The sequence below is a fragment of the Salvelinus sp. IW2-2015 genome, linkage group LG13 (assembly GCF_002910315.2).
Source record: "Salvelinus sp. IW2-2015 linkage group LG13, ASM291031v2, whole genome shotgun sequence".
Lineage (NCBI taxonomy): Eukaryota > Metazoa > Chordata > Actinopteri > Salmoniformes > Salmonidae > Salvelinus > Salvelinus sp. IW2-2015.
Window position 1 is genome coordinate 14,949,004 of NC_036853.1, and position 24,985 is coordinate 14,973,988.

The 24,985-nt window shown below is 40.8% G+C and overlaps 1 long non-coding RNA gene across 2 annotated transcripts in view; it reads left to right on the forward strand.

Annotated features, from left to right (window-relative positions):
• The first annotated feature begins 411 nt into the window (after positions 1 to 411).
• Positions 412 to 24,985, forward strand: part of LOC111972187 (uncharacterized) — a 60,257-nt gene continuing 35,683 nt past the window's right edge. Inside the window, exons 1-2 of one of the 2 annotated variants that reach the window (XR_011480767.1) lie at positions 412 to 603; positions 22,820 to 23,077. This is a non-coding gene — a long non-coding RNA (uncharacterized lncRNA). Of the gene's footprint in view, positions 604 to 22,735; positions 23,078 to 24,985 lie in introns of those variants that run through there. The other variant, XR_002878392.2, reaches the window with a different exon arrangement.

Consider the following 24,985-nt stretch of genomic DNA (forward strand, 5'->3'; position numbering starts at 1 on the left):
GGAAGTGTCTCTTCAGGGTTATCTCCAAGTGGAGCATATCTGTAATGTAAAGCCTGTCTGGTCTGAAACCCCCCCCCTACAAAATTATTGTGAAGTGTGCGGCAATGTGAAAACATCCTGACACCCCCCTCACCCTCAGGCCAGTTCCACCAATATTGATTTTGGTTTACGTCTGCTCTGTCCGCCGCTCAATGAAAAGGATTACAGGCCTGCGAAAGGATGAGATATCATCAGCTTGTAATCCAGCCCATGGTTTCCTAGCTACCGTATTGTCTATTCTGTTCCGCTATGTGAAAAATGTTGAATATCAACAATGAGTTTCAGTGCTGTATTGTTGAGTTTTGTATGAACTAATCTTGCCTCACTAAAAAAGACCTACAGCTTGGACAAAAGTCTATAGCCAGTGCATTCCTAGCTCCCCTTGCACTAAGGCAGGCTGAGGCAGAGAGGAAGACATTTTAGTCTCTTGCTCTTCTAGTTGCTAAAGCGCTGGGCTGCCGGGCTGTGGGAGTCATGAGGCGGCCCTGCTTCACTCGATATGGGCTCAGGGGGAGAGAACCATGGATGTGCAGGTCTAGGCCTTTAGAGCAGTGAGGGGGAAAGGTAAGCTGTCCGCTGACTGCTACTACACGGCTGTTTCTCCTCTTGTCAAGCTACAGTATGCTGGTGTTTCCTTCTCTCCTTCCCCCTGTCTCTGCCTTTCCCTCCCTCTTTCTTTCTGGTTCTTTGGCCTTGTGAGGAAATTTGTTCTCAGATGCAAATGTAGGCATTGAGTGTGTGGAACGACTAAAGACGAGCATGCTGGCTGTTTTGATTTGGAATGCAGACTAACAATAACCATACCTCCTGAGGTGGTGCAGGTCTGGGCAGAGTGGGGCAAGAGCAGCTCGTGGCAGGCAACGTGTCTTTGTTATGTGATCTCTCTCTTACTTCACTGCTGTTTGTAGACTAGAATAGCACCTGGAGGGGGTGAGGGCGACAGGGCTGGTCTATGATGGTACCTTTTTACATTTGGCACCTGCATCAGCCCAAATTTAAAAGAGTTATGTCTCTCGCTGAAATGTGCACATTCATTTCAGTCAAACGTTTATTTATTTCTCTTTTCTTCAGCCGCTAGTGTGCAGAGTGACAGACCATAGCCAGCCTGTCTGAATGGGGGTGGGCCACTTCTCACTTAGATGACATGAGGGAATGTCTAATTTAACGAGCAGCTTAAAATCATTTGTTGAAGGAAAATAGAGACTTAGAATTGCAGTACCTCGGAATGCCTGTAGTATTATTTCTCTAATTAATATTAGTATATTTTTTTATTATATTATGCCGTTATTACTGGTTTTGTGTATTGTTTTTGTGTAACTGATGTACATATTAAGTCAGTTATTAGTGTTTTTCTAATCCCAGCAAAGTTAATTCTGTGAGAGGATTGGGAGTATTACTTTGTAAGCAGGTCTTTCTAAATGGTGGTGTGTGGGTGGGTGGAGGAGAGATGCAAGGAGGATGTGTGTTTGATGTAGGGTGGTGGGATAGAAGGATAGAAGGGAGGCTTGGCTCTCCTCTCGGCCGTGCTCGCTGGAGAGTGCGCTTCAGTGGCTTCGGGCTGCTTGAGGTTGGCTTCCACGGAAACAAGGAGTTGAAGGGGGGACTGAGACCGTTTTGGTTGGCTTAACCCCCACCCCCCTCTCAACACAAACACATACCACACGCACACACCGACACACACTACCTTGAGTCATGTTCTATCCACGGCCCCGCACAGCACTGGGGCCTGAAGTTTTCCCCATCCTTGCCCATCATTGTCAGACAATTATAGGGTGGAACTGAACTAGAAAATCTGGTACAATCCATCAATTAGTACAAAGGGTTTTCAGTGTAGTGTAAAGGCAGGGATGCAGGAGCCCTTGCGGCTATAAAAAATGGTCCTGATTGGGCACGGACAGTGGATTTTAGTGCTGCTTGGATACACCGTAAAGATGCTGCCTCCGACCCCTACAGGTCTGAGCAGCAGAGTACCACATTACAGGGCTCCTTTCTTAGGACTCCTTTGTGTATGTGTGTATTTTTTTCCTCCCTCGGTCTCTTCATCATCCATTTCAGCCATTACGTGCACTCAGTAAGAGTACGCCCTAACAAAAGGCCAAGTTGTCAGCAGTGCAAGAAAGTGACATTGTTAAAAAGAAATAGATGTTAATGTGGTCCAGTGATGGAAAGCCTGGCGGACAGTGGATGCGCTCTCCTTTATGTTCCACGTATGTTTTGGTCCAAAAAGCACATCTGTTTCCATGCCTGGTGTTTTAGCATGGACATTAAGTTGGTGTTGGGGGCTGGTGGGTGTAGTGAGTGTAGTGGAGGGAGATGAGTAGTTATGAGAAGATATAGCTGCTGGCAACAGCTCCATTCACTCAAACTTTTCAACTCTAAAAAGCATCTACCATTTTTAAGTCTCTGTGTGCAGTTGGAAGGAAGTTGCTAACTGGCACTAGCGCAAATGCTAACTAGTGTTAGCATAATGACTGGAAGTCTATGGGAACAGCTAGAATGCTAGCTTTTCCTTTAGACTTTGTCATTATGTTAACGCTAGTCAGCAATGGCTCGCGAAACTACCTCTAACTTCCTTCATAGATGACACAGATGTTTTTTTGTTTGTTGCCAAAATCCCGAACCATCCTTTAAAGGATTTCCAATCAAAGAAGAAACACAATATAACATTAAAAAAAAAATTCACTGAATTGATAAACCAGTCGTTTATCAACATAATACACTGTAGATGAACTCTGTGGCATATTATACAAATATACTTGGCTTCAAATAATATTATTATGTATTCTGTATTTACTATTTTGCTTTTGTTGCAGTAATTTTTTTGTAAAAACTTTATTAAAGATTTTTATACCCCTTTTTCGTGGTATCCAATTGGTAGTTACAGTCTTGTCTCATCGCTGCATCCTCCGAAACATAACCCAACCAAGCCGCACTGCTTCTTGACACAATGCCCACTTAACCTGGAAGCCAGCCGCACCAAAGTGTCAGAGGAAACACAATACACCTGGTGACCGTGTCAGTGTGCACAGCACCTGGCCCGCCACAGGAGACGCTAGTGTGCAATGGGACAAGGACATCCCTGCCAGCCAAACCCTCCACTAACCCGGACGATGCTGGGCCAATTGTGGGCCGTCCGGTCAGTGCCATAGACCACTGCGCCACTCAGGAAGCTTGTTGTGGTAATTTAAGAGTATTCTTTTCTTCGGTTTTGGAGCTTAGGACTCTTTCTATTCTGCTGTTCTCTGATTCAAAATCTCAGTAGTGCTTTTGATCAGTTTTAACATGTTACAAATTCACTTTGATCACAGAATTGAGTTTATTTGCAATGAGACTTCAAAACAACTTGTGTACATGCCTAGCCTTCTAAGGTCTTGTGAAATGAAAAATACTTAATTTGGGGCATTATTTGTAGTCATTTATGCCGAAGTAGCAAGCAACTCTTCCCCAGCTGGTATAGAAATTAGACAATTTATTGTTTTAATCACCATTGGGTTTTGTTAACCTCTCTGGGATAGGTGGGATGCTACCGTCCCACCTGGCCAAAAGCCAATGAAAATGCAGAGCGCCAAATTCAAATAAATTACTATAAAAATAAATTACTATAAAAATCTGAAAATATTCTCAGGTATTTGTTTAACTGGGTTGCATGCAAACTCTAATATCAAACCAAAAAGTTGAGTGGTGTGAGTAACTTGATGATGATGTAGTGAGAGTGACACACTAATGACTGACTGTTTGTCCTCGTTAGTTGTGCTCTGCTCTACAGCTGACTAGTTACTCCAGTGCTAATGAAGGTAGCAGCCAGTCAGAAAACAATGAGTGCAGGCTGAGCAGGCTCACTAATGCTCTGTGTGCTGCCGGCATGCCCCTCATCCAGGAAGCCCCCCAGCCCACCCTCTCCTCTCCTTCCCCTCCTCTTGCCGGGCGCAGCTCTCCTCATCCAGGCCTAACCTCGCAGGAGCTGCTTCCTTTTGTTTTCTGCAGCTTTGTGTTCATCCTCCTCACACTCTTCTCTCCTCTCAAGCCCCTCTGAACTGAGACTGCCAAATTAGCTATTCAATATGTGCAATTTGCGGTGGGGCTTTTTGTGATGTGAACATCTATCCTCAGGGTTGAGAGCGCAAATCCCCCTCATTGCGCCGCGCTCCTCTCCCTCTCTGGACAGGCGGAGAGAGAACCTAATCTCCTGCAGCGGCCCTGACCCTGGCTCACACCGGCCATCGGCAGCTTCCGCAGGCGCCACATCCCAACAAGGAATTTACTCTACATTAGCATAGGAGGAACTAAGCCTCTTTCCTGCCTCAGTCCACAAAGAGAACCACAGTAGCCTCTCCACATGAAGCGCCGTGCTCGTGTGTTGTCTGATCTACGCCTGTTTCAGAACAGCGAATCGCTTTCAGGACTTTCAGGATGGAAAGTAGCTAGCTGCGTGAACAGTCAAAATAATTTGTGGAATTGAAAATGTGTGCAATTTAGTTTTTTTCAATGTTTAGTTTGAAAACAAATACAGGTGACTGTAGTAAATCTAGTCAGAGTTCTTTCAAATCAGATAAGCCCTATCTAACTTTTCCTCAGTTTGGACTGCTTTCCAGTTTCCAGTTCATGCTGGGGATGTCAGTGCTGAAATGAGAGGGGATTGTTTTTCCCAGTAGAGGAGAATAGAGTGTTTAGGCATGATCTGTATGTGGCAGACCTGCAGGCCCAGCCAGCCAGGCCCAGCAGCTCAGTGGGTGTCATAGGAATTCTGCTTGCATGTTGGTCAGTACTTGAAAATGTTCCCTGTTCAAAGAAGGGATATAAGGGAAATAGGATTAGAGGGAAATCAAATGGCCAGTTAGATGAACAATAATACTTTTTGAATAGCAGATTTCGTCTGCCGCTAACTCTACTGAGATAACACTGATGATTGAAATGTGGGAATTTACTGTCAGGGCAAATCTCTTTCGATATGCAGAATGTCAAACACACAGTGAGGTGTGTGTTTGTGTGCTTTGCCCGCACACATGAATGTGTGTGTTTGTGTGTGAGAGAGAGAGAGTCTATGTCTGTCTTTGTGTGTGTCTGTCTGTGGGTGTGCTAGGCTGTATGTTGGATGACAGAGATTCCTGGAGTGTCCAGAGGCAGCCTGGAAGTGCTGGCTTGTCCCCAGGGGATGGATGACAGGCGGGCAGACCCGGCTTGCAGGGTGTTCCCAGAGACTGGAGGTCAACAGCAGGCAGGACACTTCTCCTCTCCCACATGGGAAAAGGGTGACTGTGCTGCTCACACCACAAAGGGCTGGACTGTCTCAAAATAAAGATGTATGGGTTTTTAATGTTCAACTTCTGATGGAATTTGGGTACATTTCAGATGGGTCAGATCTTTCCCATGGTGGGAGAGACATTAGTGAATAAGATATTCAGCATTTTTGCAGTTCATCCCATACAATGAAATATGTTATTATGTCATTATGTTATACCACGTCATAACTGCTAATTTGGATGATATTAAGCCAGTCACTGAACCATGTTAGTGGAACTGCAGCTGGGTCTGTTTTGGATTGGAAAGGTGACAAAGACCTCTGCTGTGTCTGTCACTATCTCTGATAGAAACCTCAGGGGTGTTAGGTGTCATTGGCTGTATGCTGATATGTGTGGTGGAGAAGATGGGTTACAGAGCTGAGAAGAGCCTTATTAGCCCACAGAACACACTAGCCCACCACCAGCCCTCTCTCTGGGGCCAGAGGAATCTCCACCACTCACAGACTGATGAAAAGTGAAGCCACCGCAGGGCGCTGAGAAAATGAGAGCCATTACCACCACAAAAACACGGTCATTTGGATATAGAATGGAAGTCGGTGAGGCGCAGGCAGGGGCTAAGATATGGAGCTCGGTATTACAAAAGAAAAGGCAAAGGGGAGACTGCAATTTACTCTGAGACTGGCCACCTGACCGTGGAGAAGACCAGTAATCAGTAGAAAGGATTGGGATGGGGAGTGCCCTGGTGGAGATCTGTGGTGCATCACGGAGGCCCAACAGCACGCATCTCCGCTTAAACAGTCCTTTAGCTATGATGTCATCTTGCAGGACAGGCCAGGGACCTGCAGGCCAAGCTAGAGGAACTGGAGAGGAACTCCATCCAGACACCCTTACCTCTGATGTGGTTCCACCTGATATCACGTAAAACCATAGCATGAGATCAATACAAAGTAATATCGCTTGATGGCTAGTTTGGATAAAATTATACAGAAAACATTTTTCTAAAATTAGCTATCCGGATAAGTAATTACCCTAGTCTCTATTGTAGGTAAATTCTCCCTCCTGTATAGAGTGAAAGTGATTTAATTTGGGTACAGATGTGATTTATTGCGCATCGATAGCTTCATTTAAGTTGGCAGAAAATGACAGGAAACGGTAGCAAGTCACAGCTCGCACTTGATGTTCATTGTGTATACAGCTGAATCAAAAATCAATCTGCTTCTACATCTGCCATCTTGAGGGTTAAGGGACACAGATGGCTCCATCGCTGGCATCCCACCAAAGCCTGGTGTTAATCGGATGCCAAGGCTGAAGAGGGAAAGTTTGAATTCTCCCTTGTTCCTTCGTTAAGATCTCAGGTCCCCCTGCCACCAGATGTGACCGATTGCACGTTGTTGCAATCTGGGTTTAATCACGCATCATTGACAAAATGACACTCCTATGGAAGGGCTGAATAGGAAATTAAAGCATTTTAGATAACGTTCATAATTGACTAAATTGTTTAAGCCCCCAGATCACATGTATAATCTCTGCCTCACATGACCGTGCTGAAACGAAGTGCCTTGTTTGATCATTAATGATTTGGACACTAATCACATTTCCAGTTAAGTTTGTTTTGGGTCTTTGGTTCAGAGCGATAGGAATATAGAATGATGATCATCATAGTCCATCTTTGGCTTAAACTCTATTTAAGTGATAATTGGTCTTTCAGCAGACAGCTCTAGGCGATGATGATGAACTCTGAGGGCCAGTCTATGTCCATCCACTTTTCACACTCGGCAGTAAATTATATAACTTTTGCTGTAAATAAAGGACTAGTTCCCCATTTAAATTTGAAAGCATGTTGGTGTTATCCATCCCCTTCAGGCTATTGGGCTTTTATAACCCAAGATCGTCACTGTTGGTAATATTAAGTGGAATTTTTCTCTCATCAGTCATAAAGTGGCTCTAAATGCTAACGCGTATGAATATGTACATTTTGTGTATGGAAATGTCCTATTTTACAAAAGAAAGGCTAATCCTCTTTAAAGATCTTGAACTTAAAATTCATCTCATTGGAGCCTCTTGCTTGGTCCCCATTTAACCTCCTTCAAAATATAGATATGATGAAAATTATAAGACTACAGCTTGATCTTAAATGATTTCTACTCAGGGTATGAGGATCACTTCGAGGCTTCATTGCTAGGTGTTTTCGCTCTGTTTATGTGCTCCAGTATCAGGTGCTTACGAATGAATAGAGCTCAAAGTTGAGCTTCTCAGTCTATAGCAATTCTCCAACGCTCTGTGTGAACCAAGTCTTAACAGTGGTGTTCCAGCAGTGTACACAGTCTCACATATCATTATTTAGAACTGGATGATCAATAATTGAGAACCATTGGACGAGAGGAATACCATTATGTTGACAATATACTCTGCATAGGGTACACAGTGTAATGTGGCTTGTTGTTTAGCTACTCCAACACTCTTTTAATCTGCAACTCTATTTCATTTCCTTTGTTACCTCTAATGAGCTCAAGTTTTTTAATCTTGGGGATTTTGTCAATGAATCCATTAGTTTACAAACGCAGTGTGTGCTTATACAAAATGTATCAGGCAGAAATTATAGCTTCCCCCATGCGAGGTAATTCAGCAAAGTAATTTTTGTTTTGTTTTATTCTTATCTGGTCATTTAATTGCTGCTATTGTCTCATTAGGAGGAGGCACCCATGAATGATAAGAGAAGTTGAAGTGAACATTTTTTCTCAGTTTGCTTTGAATGGTTTCAGTTTGAAGACTGGCTTGTATATGATCTCTGCCAGCGCTGGTATTGTAAGCACTGCTAAACAGTACAGACAACATTTGCCAAATGCTGCCTTTGCTGTTTAACAGATAATTCAAAAATTCCTCTGCAAATTATCAAAATTTAATTAGCAATATAAATGCCAGAAGGAGCACATTATGTGCAATTGTCTTGCTATCTTTCCAGAAATGAGTCTTTTAAAATGAATTTGCTGTAATCAGTCATCTTTAAAATATTTTTGATCACTGAATTCATAGTTTCCATCCTGTGTTTTCTTTAAGGTATTCATTGACATAGGTGATTGCCTCTTAATTACTAGCACAGCCTCCTCCTATTCACTCCTATTAATTCATGTTTTCTGGCACAGTCCCAAAAGGCAGCCTTGCCCTATATCTTCTAATTACTTCTATAATTGAATTTGCTCACTGTTTCTGGGCTATGTTTTTAAGTGCCTGTTTGTTCCGAGGGTTTATTGTGTCTTTGTGTGACAGCCCTCTGCAGACAGAACATGCATAGCCATCTTTCCTCATCAATTTTCCACAGCCTGCGTTCTTTCTTTATTACACACCTCCAGACCCCAGACATATGATGGGTTAGTGAAACAGGAAGGAAATTAATTAGTAAGGGGGAAACAATTACCCTGACTTCTTCTCGTCCAGTCATTAGTACTATAACCCAAATATGTGAACAAATAAATCCTCCATAATGTTTCTTTGTCACTGAATGCAGTTTTATGGAGTTGATCCTTATACACTTCCAGTAGCTGCTCAGGGTTGGTAAATAGAAAAGCTTTATACCATTCCAGAAATGTGCCACAGAGTCGTAGATCATATTAATGACCATATTAATGACATATTAATGTCAGAGAAGACCTGATCAGGAGTGGCTATAGGAAATGTGAATGTAACCTTGATATGTTCAGATAGACAATCAGGAGGAGCCTCTGCAGAGCTATGTGGACTCTGCACTTAGTGCACCAGTGATGAATTAAAAGACATGTTGCATAATGATAGAGACTAACAGAAGGAGCATTGAGGATGGCACAGGGCTGATGGTCCAGCACAGTCCTGTGTGTTGTGTCCCTGTGAGTGGGGCTGAGAGGAATCTCCCTGACCGTTCCCTGTCCCTCTTATCTTCTTGGTGCTATCGAGGCCAGCCGACGACAAACCGGCAGTCCCCTGATGGGCCTGGAGGGCTCATTGTCCTCATGTCAGGGGGCATTATCCCACCGTAACGTCCGAAAAATTATTCCCCAGGCCTGACAGTGTGTCTTTGAAAAAACTTTCCCTCACTCTCATTGATTTATTTTCCCATCCGGCTCCTATCTCGCCTGCCTTTTGTTTCCTTATCGTTGCTTCAGGTTATTATGTGCAAAGTATTGACAGGAGCAGGAGGCCGTGGTCGATGGAGAGCTAATGCATCCGTAATCCCGCCTTTGTTACGGAGGAATGTTTCACTCGGGTCTCCGATGGGGAGAGAGGCGCAAAGCTGTTGATCCCGATTTTATTTGTTGGGAAGCCCATCCATCAATCAAACTGAAGACCATCTGACTGCTGAATGACACAGGGACTCGGCTGAAGAAATTTGATAACAGCAGTATTGTCAGAAGGCTCCGCTCACTCTCTTCGATAAGAAATACATTTGACTGGAGCAGATAAGCACATGAGGATTAAAGCCTTTAAGAGAGTGGGTTACACACATGCCACAAGAGTTTTTTTTTCTTTTTCCAAGAGCTTTGGTGTAAACGATACTTTTGGCAAACAACACAAAAATACAGATTCAAAGTGTGCTGCTTGTGATAGCGCAGGATATGCTTGGATTATTTATAAGGTTCCTGATAGTGACAGCAACCCCTATGGGTATGTGGCATTTTGAGCAGACAACTGGGAAGGTGCATAAAGTAATAAGCTTAGTGCTGTGGCATGTTGTCATGCTCTGTGAGAACCATTGTTATGAATGGCATACGTATAACAGTATGTTATGTGTCATACCGGCTACTGTATAGAGAGAACCTACTTAACATGTGACTCTGATCTGGAGTGGATTGTAATCCAAAGACAAACCAACAACATTATCATCACCACCATCTAGAGTAGTCTCTTAATCGGATTAATGGTAGGAGAAGGGTTAATCCATCACGGATATTATAGTTAATCATCTATGAGGTATGAGGTAGCCAGCAAGCTTCTTAGAATGGCATACCTTATTCAGGACTGGGTACACTACCTTTGTTAGATGGAGAAATTCGCTTTGTGTATTAGCGCTGAAACAGTGTTTTGATGTCAGGCGTTCTCAGGTTGTCTATACTAAGACCATATAAATCATTTTAGTAGAATTCCATAGGGTTCGACAACTATGATTATTATACAAATGAAGTAATTAAAGTAACAGAATAACAATATTTTCTCTAATGGCATATACAAAATAAATTTGAAGAGAATACTTGAGTATGATCATATCAAACATTTGCCCAACTCTACATTTTCCATTTTCCAAAGGAAAAGGACAACGACCTGAAAAAAGATTTCAGAAGAAAATCCAAAAGAAATCCTGAAATTACCAGAGGGCAAAAAAAATGGAGGCTATTGTGACCCGTGCATTAACACACTATGATTAAGTTAGTTTTTGTGTTCATAATGACTAGAGGCTAAGGAGTCAGAAGAGGGGGAAAAATCAATGTAAGAGTGCTGGAGATTAGCCTGACAAATTACATGCGCCTGGCTACTCCATTGTACAGTATGGCCTCTATAGTCTAAAGAAGACGCCACAAGATGGAGCTGCCAAATGGCGTATGGACTCCAAGATCATTTTTATTGATTTTGCACATACGTCAATGGGGGTAATTGTGGGTAGTCCAGCGACCCTGCATGTTGGATGTATGTCAGGTCCTGACAGAGACAGACAGCTGTCATTGTTCCTCTGTCCGGGCCATTCACACTCCCAGACACACTCACTTAGAAACAGACCTCTTTTTTCATTTACATTATAACAGAGGATCTTGTGTCTTGGTCTACTAGTCAGTTCATTACTGCTAAAAGTATGACAGATACTTTGACATTGTTCAAAATCAGCACCTGAAAATCTGAAGTGGTAGCTATAATCTGCAATGTGCACATATTGAAGTGAAAAGTTATCAAAAAGACTCAGAAAACATTTTCAATAGTGAACAATTTCAGCAATAAGAATTGAATGTCCGAAATGATATACACAGGAATTGACCATAAAGTGTAGCTAACTCTTGTTACATGCTATTAGTTACTAATTGATTATTAATGTGATGTAATAAAAACAAGGATTTAAGTAGATTACTTACAAGAACAGATCCAAGCTATACAGGAGCAGTATGTTTATGTTTTCCGCCAGCCTCAAGCTTACTCTTGATTGATATTCATCTAACAAATCTGCTTGTTGCGTCATAATGAAATGTGTGCGTGTAACGTGATAAGGGTTGGCAGCGTGGGATCATTTGATTCTATTAGCCTGCATCTGATGTACCACCGAGTTACATGGCAACGTTAAGCATAGCAGATGTTAACAGTGGGAGGTAAAGTGCTGACAGCTATAAGTGTTCTCTGGCAGTAGCACGTACACACACACACACACACACACACGCGCACAGGAAGGCAGATGTTGCATGCACTTGCCACAAGTTTCCCCCATTCCTTTCTTTATGGCATTTAAAGTATCAGTACAGCACATTGGGATCTTTCCCATGGAGTTCCTGCCATTCCAAATGGTGAGAATGAATGTCGTAGGCCTCCATAAGTCAAGGGCTCTCTTTGCTTTTCACAGACAGGCAAACGCCAAAGATTTATCTTCCCGTTGGTCACAGGCCTTTATGAGCTAGTTGTGAAATTCTACAACTAGTGTTTAAAGAAGGGGTAAGAAAGCTAAGGAACTGAGAAATGTGTGTCAAGTCACGGCTCGTCTGATGGTAGAGGCTACTGTGTCTCAGGTCTTTCTGGTGTTCTCACATTAGCTCCATGGTGTGATGTCTCTCTCGCTTTCTCTCTCTCTGGCTCTGGCTGTAGGCTACTACTGGACTCATACAGGACTGGAAAGGCAGGGTGGCCCTCATTCAACTCACTTCACATATGTTTGTCTCCATTTTCTTTGAATATGATTTCAAACCTACAGTAAGATTTTGTATTTCTCCTGGAAATGTGAAAGTACATGTGGTGTGTGTGTGTTGGTGCTTGACTGTGTTCTTTTTAGAAAGTCAGGTGTGTCACCCAATTCAGTCAGTATCAACTGGATGCTTTTGTTATGCTTCTTTATTGAGGTGTCTATAATATCCTATAACTAAGAAAAAGTGAAAACTGTACAGTTGAAGTCTGAAGTTTACATAAACTGTGTTTAAATGTGTTTGGCTAAGGTTTCACAATTCCTGACATTTAATCCTAGTAAATATTACCTGTCTTAGGTCAGTTAGGATCACCACTATTTTAAGAATGTGAAATGTCAGAATAAGAGCAGAGAATTATTTATTTCAGTTTTTATTTCACATTCCCAGTGGGTCAAAAGTTTACATACACTCAATTAGTATTTGGTAGCATTACCTTTAAAATTGTTTAACTTGGGTCAAAAATGTTGGGTAGCCTTCCACAAGCTTCCAAGAATAAGTTGGGTGTATTTTGGCCCATTCCTCCTGACAGAGCTTGTGTAACTGAGTCAGGTTTGTAGGCCTCCTTGCTCGCACATGCTTTTTCAGTTCTGCCCACACATTTTCTATAGGATTGAGGTCAGGGCTTTGTGATGGCCACTCCAATACCTTGACTTTGTTGTCCTTAAGCCATTTTGCCACAACTTTGGAAGTATGCTTGGGGTCATTGTCCATTTGGAAGACCCATTTGCGACCAAGCTTTAACTTCCTGACTGATGTCTTGAGATGTTGCTTCAATATATCCTCATAATTTTCCTTCCTCATGATCCCATCTATTTTGTGAAGTGCACCAGTCCCTCCTGCAGCAAGGCATCCCCACAACATGCCGCCACCCCCGTGCTTCACGGTTGGGATGGTGTTCTTCGGCTTGCAAGCCTCCCCTTTTTTCCTCCAAACATAATTGTCATTATGGCCAAACAGTTATATTTTTGTTTCATCAGACCAGAGGACATTACTGCAATAAGTAAGAACTTTGTCCACATGTGCAGTTGCAAACCGTACGTACGTTCATCTCTAGGAGACAGAGCGCGTCTCCTTCCTGAGCGGTATGACGGCTGTGAGGTCCCATGGTGTTTATACTTGTGTACTATTGTTTGTACAGATGAACGTGGTACCTTCAGGCATTTGGAAATTGCTCCCAAGGATGAACGAGACTTGTGGAGGTCTACAAACATTTTTCTGAGCTCTTGGCTGATTTCTTTTGATTTTCCCATGATGTCAAGCAAAGAGGCACTGAGTTTGAAGGTAGGCCTTGAAATACATCCACAGGTACACCTCCAATTGACTCAAATGATGTCAATTAGCCTATCAGAAGCTTCTAAAGCCATGACATCATTTTCTGGAATTGCCCAAGCTGTTTAAAAGGCACAGTCAACTTAGTGTATGTAAACTTCTGACCCACTGGAATTGTGATACAGGGAATTTTAAGTGAAATATTCTGTGAACAATTGTTGGAAAAATGACTTGTGTTATGCACAAAGTAATGTCCTAACCGACTTGCCAAAACTATAGTTTGTTAAAAAGAAATTTGTGGAGTGGTTGAAAAACGAGTTTTAATAACTCCAACCTAAGTGTATGTAAACTTCCGACTTCAACTGTATATCTTTCATTACTTATAACCTGAAATAAAAGTGTGTGCCCTTAGAAGTAACATTGTTCATGTCAGTAAATATATTTGGCACAAGTGGACATTTAAAAAAATGACACTTGAAAGGACATTTGAGGGGCTGTCAAAATTAGCGTTTTATTTCTCTGAACATTTGTATTTCATAATTGAAATATAGAATTTGCAGTAGATAAATAATAGTGAGCATTGGTATTTTTCCACAGATGGATACACAATGCCACTCAAGCTTCTCTTTGTCCAGCCACTTACCCAAAAACATGATTTTGTTTGTGTGTGTGCAGTAGCAAGGGAATGGTCTTCATTTTTACCAGATTCTCCCAGCTTTCACAAACTCCACCTCAAGATAGCCATTTAGACTGAAGCCCTGGACGGCGATCAAAACAAAGCTCTATCAAAGGCAGCTCAGCCCTGTCAGATGGTGGTCCAGCCTTGTGTGTCTGGAGCATACTTGTATCTGCATGCTCCTGGCCTAAAAGCAGCAGAGAGGCCAATCCTATCCCGGCCCGCGCTTAATGCTCTATGCCTGGCGCCAGCTAGGCCTGCCGACCAGGGTGAAGGGAGCCATGTCTGTCCCACCTATGGCTGCCTAGTGCCTTCCCCACGCCCCGGCATCCTCCCTTGCAGCCGGGCGCCAGCCCCACTCCCAGGCTGTCTGGAGCTCTTCCCAACAGCTTAGATGGATGCCACTTTAGGTCCCGCTGGCCTGTGGAAATCCTACTGGAAAACTGTGCTGTGTTTTCATGGATGTGCTACGGATGTTTTGTTACATGGTTTATACAGTGGGCATCCAAAGTATTCACCCCCCTTGGATTTTTTCACATTTTGTTGCATTACAAAATGGGATTGAAATAGATTTATTTGTAAAAAGAAATTGTCAATGATCTACAAAAAATACTCCATATTTTCAAAGTACAAAGCCAATTCTACAAATGTTAACAAATTAATACTGACTAAATAACTAAAATATAGTCAGTCATTGTATAAGTATTCACCCCCTTTGTTTAGGTGACATTATATTTGAATGACTACCTCTTCTTCTGCCCCCCACACATAAAACTTCTGTAAGATCCCTCAGTCAACTACAAAGACCTGGGAGCTTTTCGAAAGCCTGTGATTGGTAGATGAGTAACAATAACAAATCAGACATTGAATATCTCTTTAAGCATGATCAGGTTAATAATTATGCTTTGGATTGTGTGTTATAATTATGCTGTGGATGAAGATGGCGCTGCAATAGATAGCTGCCGTTTTACGGGCTACTGACCAATTCTGTTATTTTCTGTGATTTTGTTCTACATAATATTTCCGCAATCATTTCCTATGACCAAAAACAGCTTATGGACATCAGAACAGCGATCCCTAACCTCGGTTTGGATGAAGATTTCTCACTCAACGAGTCGGTAGCTGTGGACATACTACTCGTTCCTGACCAGGCCCTAATCTCCTGGACTCAAGAGGAAGAGACGGCACAAGAGAGGCAAACGAACGGGCTCCTTGACGCGATTACGTCGGCGAGTAAAGGACAATGATAATATAATTTACATCTAGCTGGTTTTTCTATGAGGTGTGTGTCTCTTTGTTAACAACACCTGGTGCGAGATCGCTAATGTTTAGGAAGTCTCAAGGTTTTGCTCACCTGAGTTAGAATACCTCATGATAAGCTGTAGACCATACTATTTAGCAAAATAGTTTATTCAAAAAATGTGTAGCTGTCCGTTTACCACCACAAATGGATTCTGGCACTAAGACTGCATTCAACAAGCTTTATAGGGCCATAAGCAAACAAGAAAATGCAAATCCAGAAGCGGCCCTCCTAGTGGCCGTTGATTTTATTGCAGAAAAACAGAACTTTTTACCAGCATGTCACCTGTGCAACAAACCTCTCAATCACCTTCACTCCACACACAGAAATGCAAACAAAGCTCTCCCTCACACTCCATTTGGCAAATGTGACAATAACGCTATCGTCCTGATTCCTGCTTACAATCAAAAACTCAAACAGGAAGTACTAGTGACAATACGGATGTGGTCCAATGAAGTGGATGCTAAGCTACAGGACTGGTTTGCTAGCACAGACTGGAAAGTGTTCCAAGGATTCATCCGATAACACATCAGTCACCAGCTTCCTTAATAAGTGCATCGGTAGAGGTATATCAAGCCTTTTTTTTTAAATATATACTCAAAGCTCCATTATTAGCTTTTTTAACTACTCCTATAGAAATGGTAGTCTGTCAGGGACTCAGCAGGAAGGTCTGATTTCACTATTATTAAAACAATACCCAGATGGCAAATATAAAGGTCCAGTCCATTTTAAAAACTGGAGGCATCTTACACTTCAATGTTCTGATGCAAAAATACTAGTGAAATGCAGAGCACAAAGAATAAAAAATGTTTTACCAGGTATTGTTCATTCAGATCAGACAGTTTTTCTACATGGACGATACGTTGGAGCTAATACACAACTACTAGAAATAATAGAACAACATGAAACATCTAAGAAGCCAGGCCTGGTATTCATAGCGGATTTGGAAAAGGCTTTCGATAAAGTAAGACTGGATTTTAAATATAAATGCCTAGTTTTTTTTTCAATTTCGGTGAGTCTCTTATTCAATGGTTAAAATTAATGTACAGCAACCCCAGGTGTAAAATAGTAAAAGTGGCTACTTCTCCAAAAGTTTTGAACTGTCAAGAGGAGTTAAACAAGAGTGTCCGCTGTCACCATTTCTATTCGTTATGGCCATCGAAATGCTAGCTGTTAAAAATCAGATCAAATAACATTAGAGGATTGAAAATCCAAGGCTTAAAAACAGAGGTGTCCATGTATGCTGATGACTCATGTTTTATAATAAGTCCGCAAGCTGGATCCCTACATTGAAGATCTAGATAATTTTTCTAGCCTCTCTGGACTAAAACCTAACTATGATAGGCATCCCATATTACGTATTGGATCTTGAAACTTTTACATAACCCTGCAGTTTACCTATAACATGGGCTGATGGTGAAGTAGACATACATGGTATTCATATCACAAAATATATAAATCAGCTCTCCACAATGAATTTCAATAGAAAACGCGTAAAAACAGACAAGATCCTGCAAACATGGAGAGGTAAATACCAGTCTATTTATGGAAAAATGACACCGATTAACTCCTTAGTCATATCTCAGTTTACTCACTTCAAATCAAATTGTATTTGTCAAATGCGCCGAATACAACAGGTGTAGACCTTACATCTCACTTACTTATTGTGCTGCCTACTGATGATTTGTTTTTCAAATCATATGAGCAAAAAATATTACGCTTTATCTGGGATGCTAAACCATACAAGATAAAGTGTGCCTATCTATATAATGAATATGAACTGGGTGGGCTGAGATTACTAAATATAAAAGCACTAAACCTCTCTCAAAAGTTTTACTTGAATCCAAAAGGGTTCTCAAGTAGATTCCTAAGAAAAGCTCATCCCTTGTTTAAAAATGGCCATTATGCCTTTGTGCAGATTGCATGTAGTAACCAAAAAAAGTGTTAAACAAATCTAAATATATTTTAGATTCTTCAAAGAAGCCACCATTTGTCTTGATGACAGCTTTGCATACTCTTGGAATTCTCTTAACCAGCTTTCTTCTTAATGCATTTGAGCCAATCAGTTGTTGTAACAAGGTAGGGGTGGTATACAGAAGATAGCCCTATTTGGTAAAAGACCAAGTCCATGTTATGGCAAGAACAGCTCAAATAAACAAAGAGAAATGACAGTCCATCAATACTTTAAGACATGAAGGTCAGTCAATGCGGAACATTAAGAACTTTGAACGTTTCTTCAAGTGCAGTCAGAAAAACCATCAAGCGCTATGATGAAACTGGCTCCCATGAGGACCGCCACAGGAAAGGAAGACCCAGAGTTAAATCTGCTGCAGAGGATAAGTTAATCAGAGTTACCAAGCTCAGAAATTTCAGTCCAAATAAATGCTTCAAAGAGTTCAAGTAACAGACACATCTCAACATCAACTGTTCAGAGGAGACTGTGTGAATCAGGCCTTCATGGTTGAATTGCTGCAAAGAAACCACTACTAACGGACACCAATAAGAAGAAGAAGACTTGTTTGGGCCAAGGAACACGAGCGATGGACATTAGATCGGGGGAAATCTGTCCTTTGGTCTGATGAGTCCAAATTTGAGATATTTCGTTCCAAACGCTGTGAGACGCAAAGTAGATGAGCAGATGATCTGCGCATGTGTGGTTCCCACCGTGAAGCATGGAGGAAGTGTGATGGTGTGGGGGTTCTTTGCTGGTGACACTAACTGTGATTTATTTAGAATTCAAGGCACACTTAACCAGCATGGCTAACACATCATTCTGCAACAACACAAAATCCCATCTGGTTTGCGCTTAAATGGGGCTATCATTTTTTTTTCAACAGGACAATGACCCAACACACCTCCAGGCTGTATAAGGGTTATTTGACCAAGAAGGAGAGTGATGGAATGCTGCATCAGATTACCTGGCCTCCACAATCACCTGACCTCAACCCAATTGAGATGGTTTGGGATGAGTTGGACCGCAGAGTGAAAAAAAAGCAGCCAACAAGTGCTCTGCATATGTGGGAACGCCTTCAAAACTGTTGGAAAAGCATTCCAGGTGGAACTGGTTGAGAGAATACCAAGAGTGTTCAACGCTGTCATCAAGGCAAAGGGTGGCTACTTTGAAGAATCTAAAATCTACTGTATATCAAGACTGTGCTTTTCAGCTAACCACCACACTATGGTGTTTGGCCTGATCCCCGGCGACAATGAGACAGCCTATAGGGAGGAGGTCAGTGACCTGGCAGTGTGGTACCAGGACAACAACCTCTCCCTCAATGTCAGCAAGACAAAGGAGCTGATCTCTGACTACAGGAAACCCATGTATATAGCCAAGTTAACATTACTCATTGTGTATTTATTCCTTTTTACTTATTATTTTTCTATAATTTTTTTCTTTATGCATTGTTGGGAAGCATTTCACTGTTAGTTTACCCCTGTTGTTTACGAAGCATTTGACAAATAAAATGTCATTAAACTACCCAGACACAACAACGATATAGTCGTTCTTCTGAAGTGAGCTGCCGGACAGGAAGGAAACTGCTCAGGGATGTCACCATGAGCTAAAATTCTGTGGCAAGACTTGAAAATTGCTGTCTAGCCATGACCCCCAACACCTTGACAGAACTTGAAGTTTGAAAAGCATAATGGGCAAATATTGCACCATCCAGGTGTGCATTGTTCTTAGCGACTAACCCGAGAAGCCTCACAGCTGTATTCACAGCCAAAGGTGTTTCTAACAACATGTACTCACTCAGGGGCATGAATACTTATGTAATCCAGGTATATTACTGTTTAATGTTGCAATTTTTTTAAAGAGTATTATTGGAATTTGTTTTCCGCTGACATTACAGTGTTTTGTGTTGATCGTTGACAAAAAATTCTAATTAAATCCATTTTAATCCCACTTTGTAACACAACAAAATGTGAAGAAATCCAGGAGGGTCAATGCTTATGTCATAATGAACAAACTAATCATTCAAAATAAGCCCATTAATTCTGCCTTGTATTGGTTCATCTGAAGTACCTCCCCATTCACTTCTATAGTGAGATAAAAATGTGTTTGATTCAATTAAAATATTACATTTTCTACACATCTTGATTTTCTTCCGCCTGTCCCATAATGTGTTTGTTTTTTTGCTGCTGAAAATATGTATGTGATATCTGGGGAAAAAATTGATAGCTTGTTTAAAGGGATTGTGGGATTGTACAGTAGCTTCCACCAGTCCAGTGTCTACTCTCTTCTACTGTACTTTGCTTGGTATCTCTTTCTGTGTGACGATGTGGCCAGCATCTAAAAGGTATCATTCTATGCTGCCTTGGGTGTCTTGGTTTGTCACTAAATTACTCGCCACACTTAATTACAGAGGATGAGGTGAACGCCTCATTTCTCTTTGTTATATGCTAAGCAGTCAGCAATCTCAAACAAAAGGGCCCTGGCTCTGGAAACTATAGGATTTGCTGCTGGGATTATAGTCTCATGGATAATGATGTGTGGTCAGCAGAAGCAAAGCTTTATTTTAATTCAAATTGGCCAGTAAACAAACCCATTGGTATGTCTGATGGTTAGAGTAACTGTCTAGTAAGCGCTGTGGTAGAGTATCGCCACTTAGCTGGATCTATTATGTGTGTTTTACAGTGCAGGTCTTCTGTTATCTGATGGGACCCGCCACCTATTTGCCATTGTTGCTACGTGGCTGTTTGCCACGTGGGGCATCTCTAACTATTTTTACTGGTAGGCAGGTTCAAGCCAGTTCAACTCTATTGTCTATTGATTTACACTGTCTATGTACTCTGTGTCACGTAGCTGTAAGATGGGATATGAAAATGCTAGTAGCATGCATAATTCTGTTGAGATTGTTTGAAATTGCATAGGTATCGCGTTGGCTTCCATACCTGGGAAAATACAGATGATCAGATAATATGACTGGACAGTGCAAGTCAGGACAATTCACATAAGTATCACACATCTTGGCTGAGTTAATAGGATTATGTCAGCCTTCATAATGCTTATGACTATTATTACAGTCTGTCACAGCATATTATGACAAGTGTTTTGTCACTCAGTCATTACTGTGCTATGCATTAGAGCACTCCCAGTGAATACTTACCAGGCTGAGTGTGAGTTATATAGGCATATAGTGTATGTCAGTGGTTTATGGCAGAGGGGTGTGTTAGGTGGGTTTACTTTGTGTGTGGGTGGGTGGATGCCCAGTTATATTTGAATGCCCAGTTTTTCATCTGAAATGTGTTAGCATTCTGTGATGCTCAAAACACTTCTAAGTGAACTCTCTCAGACCTACTGCTATTAGACTCTGCCTGGAAAACAATGAGCTGTTGCATTGAATCATTTCTCTCTCAATGTAGTTTTAATTAAAATCATCCAAAGACGTCCATTGTACGACTCATTTGACTTTTATTTGTATTGTTTAATTATTTTATTTCACCTTTATTTAACCAGGTAGGCCAGTGGAGAACAAGTTCTCATTTACAACTGCGACCTGGCCAAGATAAAGCAAAGCAGTGCAACACAAACAACAACACAGAGTTACACATGGGATAAACAAACATACAGTCAATAACACAATAGAAAAGTCTATAGTGTGTGCAAATGAAGTAAGATTAGGGAGGTAAGGCAATAAATAGGCCATAGTGGCGAAATAATAAAAATGTAGCAATTAAACACTAGAGTGATAGATGTGCAGAAGATGAATGTGCAAGTAGAGATATTGGGGTGAAAAGGAACAAAAAAAATATTTAAAAAAATCTAACTTGGAGATAAAAGTTAATAATGTGATCTGTGGCAAAACATATTACTAACAGTAAATCTGTTAATCCTCTTGACAATAATACTCAAAGCCAAGAATTTTCCTTGACTCTCAATTGAGAGGAAGGAAAATGGATTGATAGTGAGTTTAGAGAAAAACATGAAACATTTTCAGATTACTGTTGGCTGCACTGATTTAAAACGAGGTGGAGGCAGCCAAACATTTTGTCACTCAACTCCTCCATAATATTCCTATTACCCGATAACTGTTTATGTTGTTGTTATTAGACATCCCCTTCATAATCTGTTCAACTCCCTCCATTTTTTTGGGTGCACCTTGCAAGCTAATTAACGGATAGAATTTTGATTTAAGTCATTACTGCTCACACCTTTGCAGCAGCAGCACCTCAGAGATTAACAGTGAACCGTGTTCTATAAGAAGACAAAGCCCTTGCTGCCACTGGAGTGGATTACTGTCTGTATAGACCTATAGGAAGGTAGAGGAAGCCAGTAATTCCTATAGAAAAGTAGACAAACGTAGAGCCACTGACTAACAACTTTCCCTGCTGAGACCTTTTGTCTTCAGATTCCCATTTTCTCTTCCAGCTCCCTGACAGGACTGATAAAGACCTTGAGTAAGGCCAAAGCCAAAGCTTAGGTGACATGGAGAGTAAATTCAGCCCTAATGATTGGTGATATGCAATATGTTTTCTTTGGCTAAACTTCTGTGTTTTGTAACTCCTAAAGCACTTAATTGATTACCCATAGCTTAATTACAAATGGCATCAGCTGCAGATTGAATACGTTATTTTAAATGGCTATTGAGAAACCTTATGCTCCCTGAATGCTATATTCAATCTTCTCACTTAACTAAAAAAAAGAATAATGCTACTTGAAATCCATGGTAACAATACTAGAGATTTTAAACCCATGTTATATGAAACTTTTAAGCTTGATTCAAAATCCGTAACCACAGTTCGTATTATCATAGTCTATCTCTCCAAAAAGTCTCTCTCTCGTCCGCTTTCTCTCCAGTTTAAGGATTCAGTTTATGAACGATCGTTTTGGAGAATTGTTGATAATAATAATAAAAATATGTATTATTATAATAATATTATTAATAATAATGTTCATCACCAACCTATAGCGAACATTTTGTTCAACCAATGCCAGCTTCTCTTGACATTGCAGAAAGTAGGCTTCACTGCAAACGAAAGAAATCTTTATCAAATCCCCATTCTATGCCTTTCAATAATAAACCAAGCCCATTACCTCACGGCAGCTTTTGTTTGCCCTATACAAGAGAGAACAAAATTGTTATTCAGGAGAACGCTTTAGATTTGTATTGTGGGTAGAATTCACAAAGAGCAGTGTTATTGTATTAAAAAGAACCATCTGTATCAGAAACAATGGCTTCAAATTATCTCTGAATACCCACTGAAAAAAATATAAAGCTTTCCCTTCTCATTATGTGGGGTGGTTGTAGTGGTGGTGGTGGGGGTGGGGGGTGGGGGGGGGGTGAAGCAGACTTGGTATAACTGACTTTTGTTGTTCTTGATGCATTCTTCTCTTTTTAAATCGGCCCCTTTTCAGATTGTGTGTAGCCATAAACGGCTTTTCTTCTTACAGGGGTAGCGAGCAAAGGACCAGCGTTCAGCGAGGAGCATGAGCGGCAGTACGCTGAAGTAGGAGCACTGGCTCTTGTAAAAAATCTGCGGACTAGGGGGCTAGTAAAGAGGGAGAGGTGCCCAGAGAGCATACAGCTGTTTCGGTCGAGCGAGAGAGAGTTCTCCGGCGGCTGAAGAGTGGTTCTTGAATCGGACAGATGATGTTCCATCCTCTTTTCTGCCAATCACCCAAAGATGAGGACAACACCCAAACTGGCACGTAAGTAGCATTGCAGTCGAGAGTGGTCCGGGGACAGTGAAAAGCAGGCTGCGCCTATATGCAGTGCACTGCAGTGTGATAGAGTATCGCATTATGAGCTTCAGTGGTTCGTGGGTTATTTTCCCATTGGGTTCTCGGACATAATTTAAAGCTTGCGCAACACTCGCAAACATTAGATTTCAAGTAGATGTTATATTATAAATATACATCATGTAAGTGTTTAGTGGTTTGGTTTGTTTTTGTAATGGCTTTGTTTTTGTTGACTACTTTTTTAGATTTGTCCCATTATGTATTTTTTTTAAACATTTGTTACACAATTCTCCTCAATCTTCAGCAGAAGTAGCCTAATGTTTGACCTTTAAACACTGTTCTTAATATTTTTTAAATATGTGTTGATTTGGCCTTGATCTGGGCTACTTGAGAGTAGGCTGTCAGCCATAAATATTGAAACATCACACTTGTCAAATGATTGTTCCAAAGTAAATGGTTAATATGTATTCATCAATTTCTGAGTTTATACTGATTTATAGTTTGAAGTTAAAGAGCAATATACCAAATTAGAGAACATAAATGTTTGTGGGTAGAGTTAAGTTAGTCTGACTATATTAGGTTTAAAATTGCACTCTTTAACCATCCACTGTCCCTTTTCCTTGGGTATTTCATAGGCTACATGTATTGAGTGCTCATAAATTAATATTTTCTTTGGTGCAGGCCTACTGCTCTCCAATCACTAGCACGTCACCTAGTGGACAATAATATAAAGTTTAGAGATTCATCATGGTTATATTCTATCATTTTTCTTACCATGAAGTCTCTCTCTGTTTATCTCTCTCTCGGTGAAAAGGATCTGTTTAAAAAGTAAACCCATTGATTAAATAAACATATTACATCCAATGAGTAATATCAGTGCTGGTTATGTTGGATTATATTCAGTAAATATGGATATTTTAGGACTTTAGTGTGATTAAAGATATAATGAGTTAGGCTATAGGCAATAGGGTTATTATGGGATATATAATGAGGCAGGCCTAAGGGTTATTATGGGAGGTATATTGAGTTAGGCTATAGGCCTAAGGGTTATTATGGTAGGCATGGTTTTATATCGGGTCAGATGTACATTTTGAAAGGGAGCAAAAAGTGATTACATTTTCCAGAAGGGTGGGCTATAGGCTTTTAAAAAACAATATTTAACAAATCCCTCTAAGATATTTTCACACTCATTATGTTCAAGAGTTGATAGGAATGGGCCTGCATTTAATGAGAAACCATTTGTTTTTATTAAAAAGTTAATTTGCTATGAATTACAGTGTTTTTCTTTCTAGTTTGTACATGAATAAAATAGCCTATAAATGTGTCATTATTGCTTTTGCTCAGTCGAGCCTTCTTTAAAAATATGTTTGTTTTATGGTGCAAATAGTACTAGTTGATTTGGTCTCTCGAGTGGTCAAACGGTGTTTCCCGCAAATCGGTTAGTTGTCAAATAGTTTTCTAATTGCAAATGCAGGGAAATTCCTGTTAAGGATTCTGAAAGATGTTGCAGACTCCCCGCTGTTGCTTTTCCCATTATCGTAAACAGATTACAAATAGCGGGGGAAAACACTCAAACGCAGACAGAGAAGCGGCTATTTCTGACTGTTGTATCTCCACATCTCACCCAATTACTCAAAAGTGAAACCTTTTGAATATGGTGGTAAACTATTGACCAGTTTGTATATCATTCAAATATGTAGTGATGTTTTGTTTAATAACATGTACAAAATAGGCATAGGCTATAATTATTATATTAATAGTATAGGCTAGACGTTGTAGATTTAAAACTTTATAAGCACTCGATCAAAACAGTGTGTCCAAAAAATACAATATATTCAGTGTCAAGTTTCTCAATAGATGTATGTAGGCTATAGGCCT